The sequence below is a fragment of the Hippopotamus amphibius genome, chromosome 7 (genome assembly GCF_030028045.1).
Source record: "Hippopotamus amphibius kiboko isolate mHipAmp2 chromosome 7, mHipAmp2.hap2, whole genome shotgun sequence".
Classification (NCBI taxonomy): Eukaryota; Metazoa; Chordata; class Mammalia; order Artiodactyla; family Hippopotamidae; genus Hippopotamus; species Hippopotamus amphibius.
Window position 1 is genome coordinate 9,325,958 of NC_080192.1, and position 12,152 is coordinate 9,338,109.

Consider the following 12,152-nt stretch of genomic DNA (forward strand, 5'->3'; position numbering starts at 1 on the left):
CTGTCTGTTGGCACTGTGTGTGACAATTACCCTTTCCGCATTGGCAGGATTTGCCGACAGCTTGCGACGTGTTCCTCTCGCTCTTGGAGGCTCAGGCACAAACTCACGCACACACACATATACACACGTTCACACATGCGTGCGCACACGCTGGCCCGCTGCTCTGAGGGAGGCCTCTGTCTGGGAGTGGGTGAGAGCCAAACAGCCCACTCTGCACAGCTTGGTCCCTCTGCAGCTCCTGATACCTGGACCACACGTCCCAGCCCTGTGCTTGTCACTGGCAGTGACAAGAGATGGGTTTCTCCAGCCTGAGGCTCTCCACAAGGGAAACGATGCTCAGCATCACGGGGTGGGACTGGCTGTGAGGAGGGGGTACCCAATGTGGGGGAGGCTGGAGAAGGTCCTGGAGGAGCTGTGGGATTTAGAAGGAACACAGCTGAAAGTTGGGGCTGGAGTCTGGTCTTGGCTCAGCCCTTAGCCAGCTGTGTGGCCTTGGGCAAGTCACAGCCCCTCTCTGGTCAGAACCCCATCTGAAGCACAAGAAGATGACCAGGAGACTTGTGGTCTCCAAGGTCCAACTGTGAGGTTCTGTGCTTCCCCTCATCCATGAAGACTTGGGTCTGATTCCATGAAAAAGATGCTACATGTTTTCTGGGTCTTACCTGCTGGCAGACTGGGGCTGATGGGGAAACCTAGGAAGTAGAGAATCTGAACCATCATAAGGACAATCTAAAATTAAAACCGGGCTTCCTAGGTGGCGCAGTGGTTAATAATCTGCCTGCCAATGCAGAGGTCACGGGTTCTGATCCCAGCTCCAGGAAGATCCCACATGCTGCGGAGCAACTAAGCCCGTGTGCCAAAAACAAAAACAAACGAACAAACAAAAAAAATTAAAACCATTTTGCTCCTGAAAGTAGTGAGCTCCCTGTCACTGGAAGTGTGTAAGTGGCAACTGGGTGACAAGTTGGCTGAGATTAGACTGAATAACATTTGGGCTCGCCGTGATTGATTGATTGGTTGATTGATAGACTGACTGACTCATTCACTCATTCATTCATTCACCTTCATCTCCTACCACGTGTCTGTCTCTACCAGGGGCTCTTATTGCAATTTGGTATCAGTTCATCCTGGGATCATAGCCCTATGCTTGAGGTGGTGGTGGTGGGCAGTGCAGATCAGAGGGATTTACCTGGAAACTCCTACCCCCACCTGCCCAATCTGTCTGTAGGACCCTCCCCATTCTGCAAACCCCCAGGGTCCTGGGTTCCAGGGCACTAGATAAGGCTCAGGCTGGGAGAAGAAGGGGATGGAATTTAGAGGGCAGCTGGGGGGCCCAGCACGTGTGGCATCTTGGCATCTGCAACCAGCTGTGCTGTTCCATAGACGGCTGCAGGAACTTCCTGGGAGAAACAGGTAGAGCTGCCTGTATCTTTTCCCTTCCTGGGCCCCTCCTAAGCAGGTGTCAAACGAGGCAGCAGCAGTGTCCATCCTGTAGGCCTCCAGGGTCCTGGTGGGCCCTCTCTGGGTTTTAGTACCACCAAGCTAAAATGGCATTCTTCCAAAATCCCCTCTGCTGGGGACGAGGCATTCCCTTCTGCGTCCCTTTTCCTGCCCTGTTGGCTGTAATACAGGCAGGATGTCTGGCACTTAAGCAGCCATCTTGAGCAGTAAGGTGAAGGCCCTGAGACTGGTGGAGCATGGTGTAAGGGGCCAGGATCCCTGCCACCTGACCCCCTAGCTCAGGAGTTTTTACGTAAGAAAGCAGGAAATATCTCTATCTGAGCTACCCTTATTTAGGGTTTTCTGTCCTTCATAGCTAAACCCAATCCTAATAGACAGCCCCGTTCACCCTGGGAAAGAGATGATGTGACCCCAGGCTGGTCCATTTGTCTTTCACAGTCCTTGGGTGCTTAATATCATGTTATAAACGCCTCTCCTTTATTCAAGGCCCACTCAGATCTCAGATCTCATTCCCCCACCCTACCAGGAGCCTTCTCTGTCCCAGCCAGCAATCCTCCTCTCTCAGCTAGAGCAGAACCGTAGCCCTCTTTGGAGGCTTAGCGTCGGTTGCCTCCATGAAATAACAAAAAAAATGGACCTTTTTTGCTTATAAAGTAAAATACATATGACCTCTTAATACTCTCAGGATTGTTTTAAGGAATGGAGGAGAAAATGAAGGGTGAACTGATGGCAAACAGCCTTAGAGAAATTAAGTGACCTGCTGAAGATCACGTGGCTCCTGAATGGCTGGATCCCAACCCCGTCCTCCTCTGCTGACACCCCATCTGATACGTTTCCACTATTTCATAGCACCACACCAGGAACCCCAGAATCCGAACACCTGTATATAACCTGGGGTATAGCCCTGATTCAGCCACGTAGTTACTGTGTGATCCTGGGAAAGTCTCTGCTCCTTCCAGATCTCAGCCCGTCCTTCAAGCCTTCATGCAAGTGTCCACCCACCAGTGAGGTTTGCCCTACCTGACCTTTCCAAAAGAGCAGACCCCTGCCCCGGAGCCCCTTTTCTTATCTCCATAGGGTGTATCCTCTTTTGGCTCACATTGCATGTATAGTTGATTCCTGAACAGCACAGGGGTTCATCTACATATAATTTACACTCAGCCTTTGATCTGCAGTTCCTTCTCATCCGTGGATTCACCCAACCATGGACCATGTAACACTGTACTATTTACTATTGAAAAATATCTGTGCGTAAGTGGACCCAAGCCGTTCAAATGCGCACAGTTCAAGGGTCAGCTGTATGTCTTCCTTGTCTTCTCCCTCCCCCCATGGAGTTATTTTGTTTACCTCTCTGTCCCCAGAGCCTGGAAGAGTGCCTGGTACATAGTAGGTGCCCAATAAATGCCTTTTGAATGAATGAACATAAAGGTCTGTTATTGGAGCAATCAAGTGTGTCTGCCCTGCACTGCAGCTTGCCAGGCTGATCTCCATCACACACGCTGTGGTGTGTCTGGGAAACTGCAGTCACTAACTGTAGATAAGACAGTTCAACTTCTCAGCCAGCTCCATGCTTAGCACTGCATCTTCCTTGATTGGAAGATCCTTGAAAGCTGGGGTCAGGTCGAATCCATCTTCTAAACTATCCAGCCATCATCTCTCTCCATATCTACATTTCTCAATCCATCCATCAATCTATCTATCCACCCACCCATCCATCCATCTGTCCATTCATTCATCTATCCACCCACTCATCCATCCATCCACCCATCCATCTACTCTCCCATCTACCCATTTCCCTCCTTCCTTCCCCTATTTCTCACTTTTACCATGTCCTAAGCTCTGTACTTGCCACCTCATTTTATTAACTTCCGAGGAGTGTGGTGCCAATGAAGAGAACAGAGGTTTAGCACAGAGCACAAATGTTGAATGAAGGAACATAAAGGTCTGTTATTGGAGCAATCAAGTGTGTCTGCCCCGCACTGCAGCTTGCCAGGCTGATCTCCATCACACACACTGTGGTGTGTCTGGGAAATTGCAGTCACTAACTACAGATGAGATAGTTCAGCAGCACTAACCCCCTTGCATGGCCTCATCAAGCAGCTGCACAGGTTAGAGACAGGAGAGCCAAGCACTGCTCCTGGCACGTACCTCACCTTGGTCAATGGTAGGGGTGTTATTTTTTAACTCTCAGCACCCAGCAAATGGCTGACCACACCGCACTGTAGTGGAGTAAAGATGGCAAACAAAGAAAGAATGAGCCTGAAATCACAGAGGGATGAAAAGTTCAGCTGCAGCCAGCACGTGCATTTCTATTGCAGGCACTGCCCCATTATTCTACTCAATTAACCCCACAGTCCTTTCAGGCAGATATTATTGTCCTCCGTTACAGATGAGGAAGCAAGGTTCAGACCTCCCTCCCTGCTGCTTCTCAGGGCAGAGTTCTTCCGTAAATGGTCACGGTCCCCTTCGGGGAATGTTGCGGGGAGGTTCACAGGGACAGACTCGGAATGTGATGTTAGGTCCTTCCCTCACTCTGGGAGCTGGGTCTGTGAAGGGACTGCGAAGGGACTGGGGTTTGGGATGGGGGAGGAACCACACAGTGTCTCCTGTCAAGTCAGACCTGGTTATAAAAACTTTAGGTCCACGTGGGTCACTGACCCATTTTGCCCTGGGGACTTTATGATCTATTAGCCCCACCCATCCTCACTGGTCAGACCACTGGGACGGCCACCTGGTCCTGCTGCTGTGATGGTAACATGCCCGCCCCCCCCCCGCCAGTCACTGCTGCCGTGGCCTCTGCCCACCCGGGGACTTGACCCCGCCCCCTCCCCTGCCCCCTGAAATCAGGACTCGGATCACTGGTGGGACCCGACCTGGACACTGAGGACTTTGAAGGCTGTTGGGCTGCCTTAGCTTCTTGGCTCTCACCCTCTCGGTGAAGGAAGGCACAGTGGTATTTTGGGGTGTGATTCGGTGTGGTGGGTCACCCACGGTTAATTCACACAAGTGTGTCTCTACGTTACATGTCGGCACTCCTGTCATCCCCACCTCAGCAAGCATGGGCCACCCCCGAGTCAGGCTTCAGCGTACCTGCCAACCAACAAGCCAGCCCCGGAAACAGTTAGAGCCACCCCAGTGGGTCAGCCCGACACCCTGAATCCAGAAGTGCGGCTTGGTACGGCCGTATTACGTTCAGCTCAGTTGGTCCATTCACAGATTGTCTCCAGATTTTTGATGATATGAAATAGCAAACTTTTGTCCAGATTTCAATTTGGGGTTGATATTCAATCCTGCCCTATCCCACTGGCCATCTGGGGACCCCCCTGTGATCTGAAGACACTGAGGGATGGTGGGACACCGGGGCTCATTAAAGGGTCCCTAGACAGGGCCAGCAACATCAGACAGCAACGGGAGGCTGCTTCAGCCTGCAAGGGGGCTTGGTGAGTGTGGGGGTTCGGGGGGTTCAGCATCACCCCATACCCTCCCAAGAGGCTCCATGCAAAGGCTGAGCTCAGTCTCTCCCAGTCAATGGTCCGACGTCCATGGAGCAGAGCTGGTGAAGCCTCGGCAGCAGCGGATGATGTAACTTGTCATGTTGCAGGCTCAGATTTTGAGTTTCATTTTTGGCTGTCTCAGCCTCATGGCTGCAAGAATTGAGATACTTTTGGTATAGAAGTCCTTGGGTTTGATTTGGCTCTTGAGCCAAGAATTTAGGGTTTAGGACATCGTCTTCTGTTTCTTCCACTGTCCACCACTGTAGCAGCCCATTCCCACAGTCTACTTCCTCATTCCTCACATTCTCTTCTAAGGCAATGGCATCTCAGTCTCAAAACCCCTGCCTTCAACGGGCTGTTCATTCCAGGTGATTCCAGGTGGCAGACTGGAGTTCCCATTTCCCTCTGCATACCGTAGGATTCCAGATCTGATCCCTTGTTATGCTCTGAATTTTTACTGTCTTCAGTCCCAAGCAGTCCAGATAACCACCTCAGCTTCTCTGAATATCCTCCAATATCCATTGCCTGTAACCCCTCCTGGCACCGATTTCTATATAAGGCAACATTCTTAGCTGCAGGCAATAGAAACCAACTCAGGTTAACTTAAGCAGAAAAGGATGTTCAAAGAATAGATATCAAAAGGCTATTCAAAGAATGTTGGGTGACTCATATCATGAGTGAGCTGGAGACCCGGGCTTGCAGTATGCAAACAGGATCAATACTCCCAGACGACCCATGAGGTCACCACTTCAAACACCTGCTGGTTGCCACAGCTCCTGTGACTTGCACGTCCCACACGCAACACCCAGCTCTGGGCACCACTGTCCTAGGGGCTCAGCAGGGAGGCGCCCTGCTCCTTGGCAGCGTGACTTTTGTTTTTAAACCTTGGGTTGGTGCATCTGATGGGTGGGCCTTGAAGGCCCCAGCCGCAAGGGAGTCCGAGAACATGAATGGCTGATATTTTCAGTTTCTATAGAGGGGGGTGATCCATGGGCCTAAAACTCATGGGTTCAGAGAGTGGGTGGGCAAAACACTGAAGTAAAACAAAAGCCAAATATCTGTCTCACTCTGCACCACACTTCATTCATCTCTTCCAGGCTAGCCCGGGGGACTCTACTTGCCCAAACCTCTCTCCCCTCTGATTTGTGATCTCTATTTGGCCTTAAACTTGAGGACAGAGAACTACAATTGTTTCACCGACTTTTGGATTCCCAGATCCTACCACAGTTGCAGGCACATCACAGATTCACAGCAAGCCCTGCTGCATAATTGGCTGAATCTGTACCGCAGCCCAGGGTGGGGTGAGTGAGGCGCTCCCCTCAGGGGCAAAGTTTCAGGGGGCACCAAACACTCAAAGATCAAGATAAGTAATATTTCAACACAATTTTGAAAATTTTATTAAAGTATAGTTGATTTACAATGTAGTGTTAATTTCTGCTGTACAGCAAAGTGATTCAGTTTACATATATACATATACACTCTTTTTATATTTGTTTCCATTCTGGTTTATCACAGGATACTGAATATGGTGCCCTGTGCTCTACAGTAGGACCTTGTTGTTTATCCATTCTCTATGTAATAGTTTGTATCCGCTAATCCCAAACTCCCAGTCGTTCTCTCCTCCACAGCAACTGTAAGTCTGTTCTCTGTATCTGTGAGTCTGTTTCTGTTTTGTAGATATGTTCATTAACAGAAAAATATTTTTTTAAGCAAAATGAATGCAAAAAAAATCCACGATGACTCAAATATCAAATTTCAATTAAAGACAGGATCCAACCCTGCACTTGCAGGAGGCCTCGCTTGCCTCACCCTAATCTTGGCCTGGTCAGATCCTTTCTACAAATTAAATGTAAATATTATTATTTAAAATTTTGTACCCAAGGTGAGTGCTTCACTGGCCTCACCCTAGTTTTCACCCTGATGTCCTGGCTCCGTGTTCACTGCTTTTGCTTCTTCTTTTTGTGGACTTGGCTGTCTATTGTCACTACCTTTTTTTTCTTTTTAATACACTTATTTATTTATTTATTTATTTATTTAGGCTGCTTTGCATCTTCGCTGCTGTGCATGGGCTTCTCATTGCGGTGGCTTCTCTTGTTGCGGAGCACAGGCTCTAGGTGTGCTGACTTCAGTAGTTGTGGCCCACAGGCTCAACAGTTGTGGCCCACGGGCTGCAGAGTGCAGGCTCAGTAGTTGTGGTGCACGGGCTGAGTTGCTCCGCAGCATGTGGAATCTTCCCAGACCAGGGCTCAAACCCATGTCTCCTACATTGGCAGGCAGATTCTTAACCACTGTGCCACCAGGGAAGTCCCTCTATTGTCACTTTCTAGTGCCCTAACTGTCAAAAACCTCCTCCTAGGTTCCCCACCCCCAGGATATTCTGCCATAGTCCACCTCACTCTCAGCTGCTCCGTGAAGCTTGCCAGGAGCAGAGTGGTCAGCTCACTCCTTTGCTCAAGGCTTCTGTTGCCTCCTGTCCCCAAATGAGAGTCACATGCACCCATGCGACATGCAAGGGCCTCTGCCCTGATCGACATTCTGGCCTCTTCCTCCACGACCACCCTGTGCGTAGCCCACACTTCTGCCCGCAATTCCGGCTGCATCTTCTCCCTGCACCCCGCTGTGCTGTGCCTTTCCTCGCATCTAAACCTCACTGACCGTATTCACGGTCAACCTCAACTTTGCTGTAAAACTGGCCCCGCAGGAATGTAACATAGTGTGGCTGCTGAGGAAAAGAGTATGTCAGTTGCTGGAAAAATTAAAACAGAATTACCGCACGATCCGCCAGTTCCACTTCTGGGTACACACACAAAGAATTGGAAGCACAGTCTCAAAGAGATGTTTGTACCCCATGTTCACAGCAGCACTATTTCATAATAGAAAAAAAGGCAGAGGAAACCCAAGTGTCTGCTGACAGATGAGTGGATAAGTACAATGTGGTCCATACATACAATGGATTACTATTCAGCCTTGAAGAGGAAGAAAATTCTGACATTTCCTTGAACCTTGAGGACGTTGTGCTTAAGTGAAATAAGCCAGTCACAAAAGAGACAAAAACTGTATGATTCCACTTCAGTGAGGTCCCTAGAGGAGTTGAATTCATAGAAAGTAGAACGGTGGATGCCGGGGTCTGGGAAAGGGGGATGGGGAGTTAGTATTTAATGGGTACAGAGCCTCAGTTTTGCAAGATGAAAATGTTCTGGAGATGGAGGGTGGTGTTGGTTGCACAACAATCTGAATGTACTTAAAACCACCAAACTGTACACTTAAACATGGTTAAGATGGTAAATTTTATGTTATGTGTATTTTACCACAATACAAGAAAAAAACCTGGGGAAAAAAGACGGTCCCTGTGGTCAGAAGTGAGCTTTTTCTCCTCTGAATCCCTTAAACATTTGACCCAAGATTTCTCTAAAGTAGGAGAGACAGGTCAGAAAGATCTCTCCATGAGGGCAGGATCTGTGCTGGAGCTGCCCATCTGCTCCCCGCCAAGGTCTGGCTGGGTGCCTGGCATTAGCAGATGTTGGATGGATGAAGGAACAAGATGGGGGTGATGTGGGGGTGGGGGTCAGCCCATGCCTCTGGCCAAAGCACAATGGCTGCAGTGAGCTCTGTGGGCACGCCCCCCAGACACAGGTGCAGTCAGCTATCTATACCTGGGCACCCAGGTACTCTGACCTTGTACGCTCGGAGCCAAGGGAGGGCAGCTGTGTGATGAGGTTGGAGGTGAGCAGGGCCTGATGTAGTCCCTTTGGACAGTCTCCTGCTTTCCTGGCATTCCAGTCCCTCTATGCCTGGCAGTCCGGTAGAATAGCTAAGAACACAGACCAGCTCTGCAGCTTGCTAGCTTTGTCTCTTCATTTGATAAATTGGCATAAAACAGTCCCGGCTTCATAAGGTTGCATGAGGACCAAGTGAGATGATGTATGTAAACTGCTTGGTGTCATGTCTGGAGAAGCACACCTTGTCTGTCGCCTCACCTGCCCACCAGCCATCCTCCCTTTTCCTGATAAACAGAACACTGATCTGCTTATGGAGCCGGCAGAAATGCTGTGATCTCAGCACCAGAAATGAACTGTGATTGATTGAACCCAATCATGGACATCTGATTCCCCTGGACCAGTGATTGGTGTAAGTGTGGTCATGTGACCCTATTTTGGCTACTGAGACGTAAGAGGAAGTCTGTTAGGTATGGAGGGAGGGTGACAGTAGAGGCTCTTCAATAAAAAGACAAAGACTTCAAGGGAGATCACCCTAAAAAGACAGAGACTTCAAGGGAGATCGCCCTTCCCTATCCTCCCTTCTTCCTGCTTTGAATGCAGATGTGATGCTTGGAGGATCAGCAGCCATTTTGCAGTAATGAGGTGATGAGGATGATGACAAGGTCAAGGGAAGAGTAGGAACCCCAGCGCTGACCTACAACTGAATTTATTCTTGTAGAATATATTGTCACATAGCCTGATATATGTTAGCTTTTATCTAACCTCATATTCTTTTCCATTCTTGGGCAAGATGTACAGTTCTCTGAGCGTCTCATTGTGTATAAGCTAGAGGTAGAGACACCTGTCTCCACAGGCTCTTGTGAGGATTAAATGAGACACAGTCTGTGAAATTACTCTGTGGACCATGAAGGCTTCAGCTGGGATGGAGGGCTGCTGTGGACCTCTCTCCTGGAGACCAGGGCTCCTCTGGGTGAGGAACAAGTTAACTGTAACAAGAGGAAAAGCAGAGCCCGGTCCCAGCCAGTGGGTGGCCTCACCCCTGTTTCTGGGGCAGGAGGTGTGATGATGGAGCATGATGGGGTGGTTAAGCTCTCAAGTTCTGGAACCTTGCTGTTCTGCCTCTCCCCTAGGCTTGAGGTAGGCTCTCTGTGCCTCAGTTTCCTCATTTGAAAAATGGGGGTAATGATAATGGTGAACCAATTTTAAAAAAAAATTTTTTTTGGCTGCGTTGGGTCTTTGTTGCTGCGCATGGGCTTTCTCTAGTTGCGGCAAGCAGGGGCTACTCTTCATTGTGGTGCACGGACTTCTCATTGCGTTGGCTTCTCTTGTTGGGGAGCACAGGCTCTAGGGGTGGAGGCTTCAGTAGTTGTGGCACGTAGGCTCAGTAGTTGTAGCTCGTGGGCTTCAGTAGTTGTGGCACATGGGCTTAGCTGATCCTCGGCACATGAGATCTTCCCATGCCAGGGATCAAACCCACATCCCCTGCATTGGCAGGCGGATTCTTAACCACTGCGCCACCAGGGAAGTCATAATATTGAATCATATAAGCTTAGTGAATCAAGAGCAAAAGTGCATGTGAGTTCAGCCAGTGTCGGCTGTTTCAGTCAGCCATTGACATGCTAACACCATGTAACAAACTCCAAACTCAGTGGTATAGAGCACTGGGCATGTACATCTCCATTACGGGTCTGAGGATCACGTGGACTCGGTTCCAAGCTGCAGCTTGGGTCTAGATTCCCACCCCCATCTCTCCTCCTCTTTGGACCAGAGGCTATCTGGTCTTCCTCGGCGAAAGGCAGGGGCACAACAGGATAACTGACAAGCACGTTTCAGACTGTTGCTCATCCCACTGACATCCCTTTGGGCAGAGCAAGTCCCGTGGCCAAGCCCAAAATCCAGGTGCGGGGAAGCCGTGGCACAGGACAGACATGCAGCTCCGCTCCAGGGCGGTAAGGACTGAGGCCAGCACTCCAGTCTGGCACTTTCGCTGTGTCATACAGAGCATGGCATATAGTGGGCACTGGGATAGCAGGAAGCTTCTGGTGACCAGGTGAGGCACTGCAGCAGAGACAAGATTAAGTGAAGACACCGTTACCCTGCCCACCCCTGAGGACCTGACACCAAGGTTAATTTGACTCCACCATGTGCCGAGTCCTGGGTGGACCTCGCTGGCACTGAGGACGTGGAGACCAACAAGATAGCGTCCTGCCCTCAAGAAGCTCATGAGTCACTGGGGTAGACAGGCAGGCAAACCAACCCAAGATAAAGATACAGGGCTGTGAGGCTGGGAGGCAGGGAGGCTGTGGGCGCATTAGGGAGGATGGTCTCTAACTTTGCCCAAGGATGTAGGGGGTGGGAGGAACTAGGAGAGAAAAGACTCCTGGATTTAAGCTTTAGGGGGTGGGGCGGATATTCAGTAAGTGGAAAGTCACCCAAAAGGGAGAGAAGGGGAAAGTGCACATTCAGGAGCTCGGGGAATAGAGTCCTACATGGCTGGAGGGCCGGGTGTGGGAGAAGACAGAGGAGATGCCAGGACACCCAAGGACATGCGCAGCAGGGGCTCGGGGGGCAGTCCACAGGAATAGGCAAAGTAACTTTTTTGTAATTAAAAAAATTTATTTATTTGGCTGCTATAGGTCTTTATTTGCAGTATGCGGGATTTTTGTTGGGGCATGGGGAATCTAGTTCCCTGACCAGGGATGGAACCCAGGTCCCCCGCGTTGGGAGCGCAGATTCTTAGCCACTGCACCACCAGGGAAGTCCCCCAAAGTAACGTTTGAAGGGTGCTGTCTCTGCTGGGTGTCACCCCTGCGGGACCCCCACAGCTGCCTGCATGTCCCCCATCATGGCACTCATCTGCATGCTGTATTGTCATTGCCTGTTTGCCCTGGGACCCCAAGGCAGTGACTGAGGATACCCTGTTCCTCGCATAGAGGAGTCCGGAGCCTGGAGAGAGAAACTGACATGGCCTGGCTTGATTGCGGAGGACCTGACCTGCGGATCAGGCCTGCTGGGAAGTGAGTGTGGCCAGGGGCAGGAGGTGGGGTGGGCAGGACCATGGCCTAGGGGAAGGGCTGGGGGCAGGCAGGGGAGATGAGGATAGAGGGGTTGTGGGGGTCAGATGGTGGCACCTCTGAGCCAGGTGAGGGAGGCGGGGACTGGGGCACCCTGGGTTCCGGGAAGATGGTGAGGTTACATCTGTTCTCCTGGAGAATCAGGCAGCTACTTGGGAGCCTGGCTTGGGGATGAGGGCAATGACTACAGGACTCTGGGCAGGGCTGGGCCTGGGATGGGGCTGCCCAGACATTCAGTCAACAAACAAATGTTTAATGAGCACCTACTGTGTGCCAAGCCCTGTGCTGGGTGCTGGGATACAGCTGTGAACGGGAGAAAGATCCTTCCCGTGTGGAGCTCATATACTAGTCAGGGGAGAAGGCAATGGAAGCAGGTGGAAGAAACAGGTACACGACACTTGGAG